Genomic DNA, 9,787 nt, shown 5'->3' with positions numbered 1-9,787 from the left:
TGGGGTGGCATTTCTTTGGGGGGCCGCACAGCCCTCCATGTGCTCGACAGAGGTAGCCTGACTGCCATTAGGTACCGAGATGAGATCCTCAGACCCCTTGTGAGACCATATGCTGGTGCGGTTGGCCCTGGGTTCCTCCTAATGCAATACAATGCTAGACCTCATGTGGCTGGAGTGTGTCAGCAGTTCCTGCAAGAGGAAGGCATTGATGCTATGGGCTGGCCCGCCCGTTCCCCAGACCTGAATCCAATTGAGCACATCTGGGACATCATGTCTCGCTCCATCCACCAACGCCACGTTGCACCACAGACTGTCCAGGAGTTGGCGGATGCTTTAGTCCAGGTCTGGGAGGAGATCCCTCAGGAGACCATCCACCACCTCATCAGGAGCATGCCCAGGCGTTGTAGGGAGGTCATACAGGCACGTGGAGGCCACACACACTACTGAGCCTCATTTTGACTTGTTTTAAGGACATTACATCAAAGTTGGATCCGCCTGTAGTGTGGTTTTCCACTTTAATTTTGAGTGTGACTCCAAAACCAGACCTCCATGGGTTGATAAATTGGATTTCCATTGATTTTTTTGGTGTGATTTTGTTGTCAGCACATTCAACTATGTAAAGAAAAAAGTATTTAATAAGATTATTTCTTTCATTCAGATCTAGGATGTGTTGTTTAAGTGTTCCCTTCATTTTTTTGAGCAGTATATATATATATATTATTTTTTTCTTTCTAAAAACTCTACTTCAATACATTCTCCTGCAACCCGCCTCACCAATTTGTGGTGCGAATCTTTTTTTTTTTAAGTATTATTCACCTCAAATCTGAAATCCACAACAGAAGCTAGCCAGAACTGGCTAACGTTAGTATTCAGCTAACCACGGCTAGCGGTCATCAGCTATCCTTTAGCTCGAAAAGCTATCACCAGTTTTGTACAACGTGACTCAGACCAGAGCATACCGGACTTTTTTTCTCTCCATATTCCCGGATTTCTACCGCAAAATCTGGACATTTACACCTGGATCTTGCAGCTAGCTAGCTGCGATCCGAGTGACTATTGGCTAACGTCGGTCCCGGAGCTAACACCAATTATTCCGAAGCTAGCCAGCTAAAGAGTTCCATCAGCCACTACTGGGCTGCAATAGCCTATCCGGACCCATTACATTACATTTTTTACATTTTAGTCATTTAGCAGACGCTCTTATCCAGAGCGACTTACAGTAGTGAATGCATACATTTCATTTCATACATTTTGTTTTTTCTGTGCTGGCCCCCCGTGGGAATCGAACCCACAACCCTGGCGTTGCAAACACCATGCTCTACCAAGTGAGCTACAGGGAAGGCTGGACCCGTTTTGCTGACGATGCGGAGCCCCACCGGGCCTTCACGACTGGACTACTGACGTTGTCTGCCCGAGGGAGTTGTTCAACTGGCCCCTCCATCGTGACGTAACCTGAACGCCCATCTGTTAACTGCGGCCCACTAATTGTTAGCTGTCTTGAGCATATCGGCTGCTATCTGAATAGGTCTATTGGCCAACTTTCTTGGGCCACTATAACTATAACTATTTTGCCAATTGGATTGGTCCCCTCTACCACACGGAACCCCACTAATCTACCGACGGAAACGCACGACATGGCTAAAAACAGATCTCCATCTTCTGCCAGCTTGCTACCCATGGCCCGGCTAGCTGTCTGAATCGCTGTGACCCCAACCAACCTCACTACTCACTGGACCCTTATGATCACTCGGCTAAGCATGCCTCTCCTTAATGTCAATATGCCTTGTCCATTGCTGTTCTGGTTAGTGTTTATTGGCTTATTTCACTGTAGAGCCTCTTGCCCTGCTCATTATACCTTATCCAACCTTTCAGTTCCACCACCCACGATTGCGATGACATCACCTGGTTTCAATGATGTTTCTACAGACAATATCTCTCTCATCATCACTCAATGCCTAGGTTTACCTCCACTGTATTCACATCCTACCATACCTTTGTCTGTACATTATACCTTGACGCTATTTTATCGCCCCCAGAAACCTGCTCCTTTTACTCTCTGTTCCGGACGTCCTAGACAACCAATTCTCATAGCTTTTAGCCGTACCCTTATCCTACTCCTCCTCTGTTCCTCTGGCGATGTAGAGGTTAATCCAGGCCCTGCAGTGCCTAGCTCCACTCCTATTCCCCAGGCGCTCTCTTTTGATGACTTCTGTAACCGTAATAGCCTTGGTTTCATGCATGTTAACATTAGAAGCCTCCTCCCTAAGTTTGTTTTATTCACTGCTTTAGCACACTCTGCCAACCCGGATGTCCTAGCCATGTCTGAATCCTGGCTTAGGAAGACCACCAAAAACTCTGAAATCTCCATCCCTAACTACAACATTTTCAGACAAGATAGAATGGCCAAAGGGGGCGGTGTTGCAATCTACTGCAGAGATAGCCTGCAGAGTTCTGTCTTACTATCCAGGGCTGTATCCAATTTCTACTTTTAAAAATCCACCTCTCTAAAAACAAGTCTCTCACCGTTGCCGCTTGCTATAGACCACCCTCTGCCCCCAGCTGTGCTCTGGACACCATATGTGAACTGATTGCCCCCCATCTATCTTCAGAGCTCGTGCTGCTAGGTGACCTAAACTGTGACAAGCTTGATGCCCTCAATCTCACACAAATTATCAATGAACCTACCAGGTACAACCCCAAAGCCGTAAACACGGGCACCCTCATAGATATCATCCGAAACAACTTGCCCTCTAAATACACCTCTGCTGTTTTCAACCAAGATCTCAGCGATCACTGCCCCATTGCCTGCATCCGTAATGGGTCAGCGGTCAAACGACCTCCACTCATCACTGTCAAACGCTCCCTGAAACACTTCAGCGAGCAGGCCTTTCTAATCGACCTGGCCCGTGTATCTCGGAAGGATATTGACCTCATCCCGTCAGTAGAGGATGCCTGGTTATTTTTTTAAATGCCTTCCTCACCATCTTAAAAAAGCATGCCCCATTCAAGAAATTTAGAACCAGGAACCGATATAGCCCTTGGTTCTCTCCAGAACTGACTGCCTTTAACCAACACAAAAACATCCTGTGGCGTTCTGCATTAGCATCGAACAGCCCCTGTGATATTCAACTTCTCAGGGAAGTTAGAAACCAATATACACAGGCAGTTAGAAAAGCCAAGGTTAGCTTTTTCAAGCAGAAATTTGCTTCCCGCAACACAAACTCAAAAAAGTTCTGGGACACTGTAAAGTCCATGGAGAATAAGAGCACCTCCTCCCAGCTGCCCACTGCACTGAGGATAGGAAACTCTGTCACCACCGATAAATCCACTATAATCGATCATTTCAATAAGCATTTTTATACGGCTGGCCATGCTTTCCACCTGGCTACCGCTACCCCGGCCAACAGCTCTGCACCCCCTGCAGCAACTTACAAAAGTCCCCCCCGCTTCTCCTTCACCCAAATCCAGATAGCTGATGTTCTGAAAGAGCTGCAAAATCTGGATCCCTACAAATCAGCTGGGCTAGACAATCTGGACCCTCTCTTTCTAAAATGATCCGGCAAAATTGTTGCAACCCCTATTGCTAGCCTGTTCAACCTCTCTTTCGTATCGTCTGAGATCCCTAAAGATTGGAAAGCTGCCACGGTCATCCCCCTCTTCAAAGGGGGAGACACTCTAGACCCAAACTGTTACAGACCTACATCGATCCTGCCCTGCGTTTCTAAAATCTTCAAAAGTCAAGTTAATAAACAGATCACCGACCATTTCGAATCCCACCGTACCTTCTCCACTATGCAATCTGGTTTCCGAGCTGGTCATGGGTGCACCTCAGCCACGCTCAAGGTCCTAAACGATATCATAACCGCCATCGATAAAAGACAGTACCGTGCAGCCGTCTTCATCGACCTGGCCAAGGCTTTCGACTCTGTCAATCACTGCATTTTTATCGGCAGACTCAATTGCCTTGGTTTCTCAAATGACTGTCTCGCCTGGTTCACCAACTACTTCTCTGATAGAGTTCAGTTTGTCAAATTGGAGGGCCTGTTGTCCGGACCTCTGGCAGTCTCTATGGGGGTGCCACAGGGTTCAATTCTCAGGCCGACTCTTTTCTCTGTATATAACAATGATGTCGCTCTTGCTGCTGGTGATTCTCTGATCCACCTCTACGCAGACGACACCATTCTGTATACATCTGGCCCTTCTTTGGACACTTCTTTGGACAACTGCTTTCAAATGCTAGTAAAACTAAATGCATGTTCTTCAACCGATTGCTACCTGCACCCGCCCGCCTGACTAACATCACTACTCGGTTCTGACTTAGAATATGTGGACAACTACAAATACCTAGGTGTCTGGTTAGACTGTAAACTCTCCTTCCAGACTCACATTAAGCATCTCCAATCCAAAATTAAATCTAGAATCGGCATCCTATTTCGCAACAAAGCCTCCTTCACTCATGCTGCCAAACATACCCTCGTAAAACTGACTATCCTACCCATCCTCAACTTTGGCGATGTCATTTACAAAATAGCCTCCAACACTCTACTCAGCAAACTGGATGTAGTCTGTCACAGTGCCATCCGTTTTGTCACCAAAGCCCCATATACTACCCACCACTGCGACCTGTATGCTGTCGTTGGCTGGCCCACGCTACATATTTGTCGCCAAACCCACTGGCTCCAGGTTATCTATAAGTCTTTGCTAGGTAAAGCCCCGCCTTTTCTCAGCTCACTGGTCAACATAGCAACACCCACCCGTAGCCCGCGCTCCAGCAGGTATATTTCACTGGTCATCCCCAAAGCCAACACTTTCTTTAGCCTCATTTCTTTCCAGTTCTCTGCTGCCAATGACTGGAACGAATTGAAAAAATCACTGAAGCTGGAGACTAATATCTCCCTCTCTAACTTTAAGCATCAGCTGTCAGAGCAGCTTACCGATCACTGTACCTGTGCACAGCCAATTTGTAAATAGCACACCCAACTACCTCATCCCCATATTTTTATTTATCTTTTTGCTCTTTTGCATCCCAGTATCTCTACTTGCACATCATCATCTGCACATCTATCTCTCCAGTGTTAATGCTAAATTGTAATTATTTCGCCTCTATGGCCTATTTATTGCCTTACCTCCCTAATCGTCTACATTTGCATACACTGTACATAGATTTTTCTATTGTATTATTGACTGTACGTTTGTTTATGTGTAACTCTGTGTTGTTGTTTTTGTCGCACTGCTTTGCTTTATCTTGGCCAGGTCGCAGTTGTAAATGAGAACTTGTTCTCAACTGGCCTACCTGGTTAAATAAAGGTGAAATAAAAAATTAATTTTTACAAATTCTGGATTTCTGTATAAATTTGTCCGAAAATTTGATCTGATCTTCATCTAAGTCACAACAATAGACAAACACTGTGCTTAAACTAATGACTGACAAATTATTGTATTTTTCTTGTCTATATTGAATACATAATTTAAACATTCACAGTGTAGGTTGGAAAAAGTATGTGAACTCCTAGGCTAATGACTTCTCCAAAAGCTATTTGGAGTCAGGAGTCAGCTAACCTGGAGTCCAATCAATGAGACGAGATTGAAGATTTTGGTTAGAGCTGCCCTGCCCTATAAAGAACACTCACAAAATTTGAGTTTGCTATTCACAAGAAGCATTGCCTGATGTGAACCATGCCTCAAACAAAAGAGATCTCAGTCGACCTAAGATTAAGAATTGTTGCCTTGCATGAAGCTGGAAAGGGTTACAAAAGTATCTCTATAATCAGTCCACAGGGAGACAAATTGTCTATAAATTGAGAAATTTCAGCACTGTTGCTAGGAGTGACCAACCTGCAACGATGACTGCTAGAGCACAGCGCAGAATGCTCAATGAGGTTAAGAAGAATCCTAGTGTCAGCTAAAAACATACAGAAATCTCTGGAAGATGCTAACATCTCTGTTGACGAGTCTACAATAAAAAACACCATATAAAACACTAAGCAAGAATGGTGTTCATGGGAGGACACCACGGAAGAAGCCACTGCTGTCCAAAAAAAACATTGCTGCACGTTTGAAGTTCGCAAAAGTGCCACAGCGCTACTGGCAAAATATTCTGTGGACAGATGAAACTAAAGTTGAGTTGTTTGGAAGGAACACACAACACTATGTGTGGATAAAAAAAGGCACAGCACACCAACATCAAAACCTCATCCCAACTGTAAACTATGGTGGAGGGAGCATCATGGTTTGGGGCTGCTTTGCTGCCTCAAGGCCTGGACAGCTTGCTATCATTGATGGAAAAATGAATCCCCAAGTTTATCAAGACATTTTGCAGGAGAATGTAAGGCTATCTGTCCGCCAATTGAAGCTCAACAGAAGTTAGGTGATGCAACAGGACAACAACACAAAAGACAGAAGTAAATCAGAAACAGAATAGCTTCAACAGAAGAAAATACGCATTCCGGAGTGGCCCAGCCCATCCTGACTTAATCCCGATTGAGATGCTGTGGCATGATCTCAAGAGAACGGTTCACACCAGACATCCCAAGAATATTGTGGAACTGAAACAGTTTTGTAAAGCGGAATGGTCCAAAATTCCTCCTGACCATTGTGCAGGTCTGATCCACAATTACAGAAAACATTTGGTTGAAGTTATTGCTGCCAAAGGAGGGTCAACCAGTTGTTAAATCCAAGGGTTCACATACTTTTTCCACCCTGTACTGTGAATGTTTACACGGTGTGTTCAATAAAGACATGAAAAATGATGATTGTTTGTGTGTTATTAGTTTAAGCAGACTGTGTTTGTCTATTGTTGTGACTTAGATCACATTTTATGACTAATTTATGCAGAAATTAATTCTAAAGGTTTCACATACTTTTTCTTTCCACTGTACAATGTTATGAAATCCATGTACACAAACACCAAGTGTGTGGTTAAAATGGGAAAATATCACACATATTTCTTTCCACGGGGCCGTGGTTTGAGACAGGGATGCAGCTTAAGACCCACCCTCTTCAACATCAGCACCATAGGTAACTTCCACAAAGCTGTGCACGAGCTGGAAACAAGGCAAGAAGGGCTTTCTATGCCATAAGAAAGAACATAAAATTCAACATACCAATTAGGATGTGGATAAAAATACTTGAATCAGTTATATAACCCATTGCCCTTTATGGTTGTGAAGTCTGGGCTCTGCTCACCAACCAAGAATTCGCAAAATGGGACAAACACCAAATTGAGACTCTGCATGCAGAATTCTGCAAAAATAGCCTCAGTGTACAATGTAAAACACAAAATAATGTATGCAGAGGACGATACCTGCTAATGATCAAAATCCAGAAAAGAGCCGTTAAATTCTACAACCACCTAAAAGGAAGCGATTCCCAAACCTTCCATAACAAAGCTATCTCCTACAGAGAGATGAACCTGGAGAAGAGTCCCCTAAGCAAGCTGGTCCTGGGGCTCTGTTCACAAACACAAACAGACCCCACAGAGCCTCAGGACAGCAATACAATTAGACCCAACCAAATCATGAGAAAACAAAAAGATAATTACTTGACACATTGGAAAGAATTAACAATAAAACAGAGTAAACAAGAATGATATTTGGCCCTAAACAGAGAGTACACAGTGGCAGAATACTTGACCACTGTGACTGACCCAGACTTAAGGAAAGCTTTGACTATGTACAGACTCAGTGAGCATAGCCTTACTATTGAGAAAGGCCGCCGTAGGCAGAACTGGCTCTCAAGAGAAGACAGGCTATGTGCACACTGCCCACAAAATGAGGTGGAAACTGAGCTGCACTTTCTAACCTCCTGCCAAATATATGACCATATTAGAGACACATATTTCCCTCAGATAGCACAGACCCACAAAGAATTAGAAAACAAACCCAATTTTGATCAACTCTCATATCTACTATGTGAAATACCACAGTGTGCCATCACAGCAGCAAGATCTGTGACCTGTTGCCACAAGAAAAGGGCAACCAGTGAAGAACAAACACCATTGTAAATACAACCCATATTTATGTGGATTTATTTTCCCTTTTGTACTTTAACAAATTGCACATCATTACAACACTGTATATAGACATAACATGACATTTGAAATGTCTTTATTATTTTGGAACTTTTCTGAGTGTAATGTTTACTGTACATTTGTATTGTTTATTTCACTTTTGTTTATTATCTACTTCACTTTCTTTGGCAATGTTAACATATGTGTCCCATGCCAAATAAAATCCTTGAATTGAGAGAGAGAGAGAGAGAGAGAGAGAGAGAGAGAGAGAGAGAGAGAGAGAGAGAGAGAGAGAAGAACCAACACCATTCTAAAATCATACCCAAATGTATGTTTCTTTATTTTCCCTTTTGTATTTTAACTATTTGCACATAATATGACATTTGAAATGTCTTTATTCTTTTGGAACTTTTGTGAGTGTAATATTTACTTGTTTATTTCACTTTTATTTATTATCTATTTCACTTGCTTTGGCAACGTAAACATGTTTCCATGCCAATAAAGCCCTTAAATTGAATTGAATTGAGAGACAGCGAGAGAGAGAGCGAGAGCGAAAGAGAGAGAGAAAATAGCTTTACATTCTCAACTAATGAGGCAAGTTGGGTTAGAGAAAGAGAGAGAGCGAGAGAGAGAGAGAGAGAGAGAGAGAGAGAGAGAAAATAGCTTTACATTCTCAACTAATGAGGCAAGTTGGGTTAGAGAAAGAGAGAGAGTGAAAGAGATAGAGAGTGCGCAGGCTGAAATTGGGTGTGTCTTTTGAGGATATCCTCTGCTATGCTGCTGTGTTCGCACCAGTGAGCTCTGCTATCGTGCAAATGTGCCAGGGGAGGGGGAAGGGTTATAGTTGGCATCCAGGGGTAGACAGGGACTGCTATAGGAGTTATGGGAAGGCAGAGGGAGGCAGAGGAGAAAGGGGGAGGCAGAGGAGGAAGGGGGGGGCAAATTTGTATTAGTTGGCATGGGCAGGGGAGACATGGGGGCAGGGAATGGCATAGGATTTAGGGGGAGACATGGGGAGGTTGTGGGAGGAGGGCTGGTGTTAGTTGGCATGGCCAGGGGAGGTTGTGGGAGGAGGGTTGGTGTTAGTTGGCATGGCCAGGGGAGACATGGGAGCAGGAACTGGCATCAGGAAGTCTTTAAGAGGAGTCATAACAACTGCCTCTGTTTTTCGACGAGAGAGAGAGAGAGAAGCAGACAGTGTTGAAGTGGATACGAGCAAACGAGGACAGTGAGTGAGTTCGTATGATTTATACAACAGATTCTTTAAATTGTTGGTTGGTTTGACTGAAGAGACTTTCAAAAAAAGAAGGAAGAGGAAAAAGAGAGAACAACAGTAGAGAGAGAGTGAGAACAGGAGGGAGGGAGGGAGGGAGGAGGGAGGGAGGGAGGGAGGGAGGGAGGGAGGGAGGGAGGGAGGAGAGGGAGGTAGGGAGCCACGAAGGGAGAGAGCGAGGAGGAGAGGGAGGAGAGAGAGAGAAAGAGAGAGAGAGAGAGAGAGAGAGAGAGAGAGAGAGGAAGCTGACAGAGTCTCAGCACACAAATATTCCCTGGCCTGTTTGCCAACAAAAGACACGCACCATGACTACCGTGACTCATTCATGACTCATACCAGATGGATGTGGCCGGACATACCGTATACTGTTCACCACGGCACATTGCAGGCAGGTATACACACAAACACACTATAGCATATGCCATTTAAAAGCACGGAGCACAGACACACAACACACACACACACACACACACACACACACACACACACACACACACACACACACA

The sequence above is a fragment of the Salmo salar genome, chromosome ssa05 (assembly GCF_905237065.1).
Source record: "Salmo salar chromosome ssa05, Ssal_v3.1, whole genome shotgun sequence".
NCBI lineage: Eukaryota > Metazoa > Chordata > Actinopteri > Salmoniformes > Salmonidae > Salmo > Salmo salar.
This window is presented reverse-complemented; position numbering follows the sequence as displayed.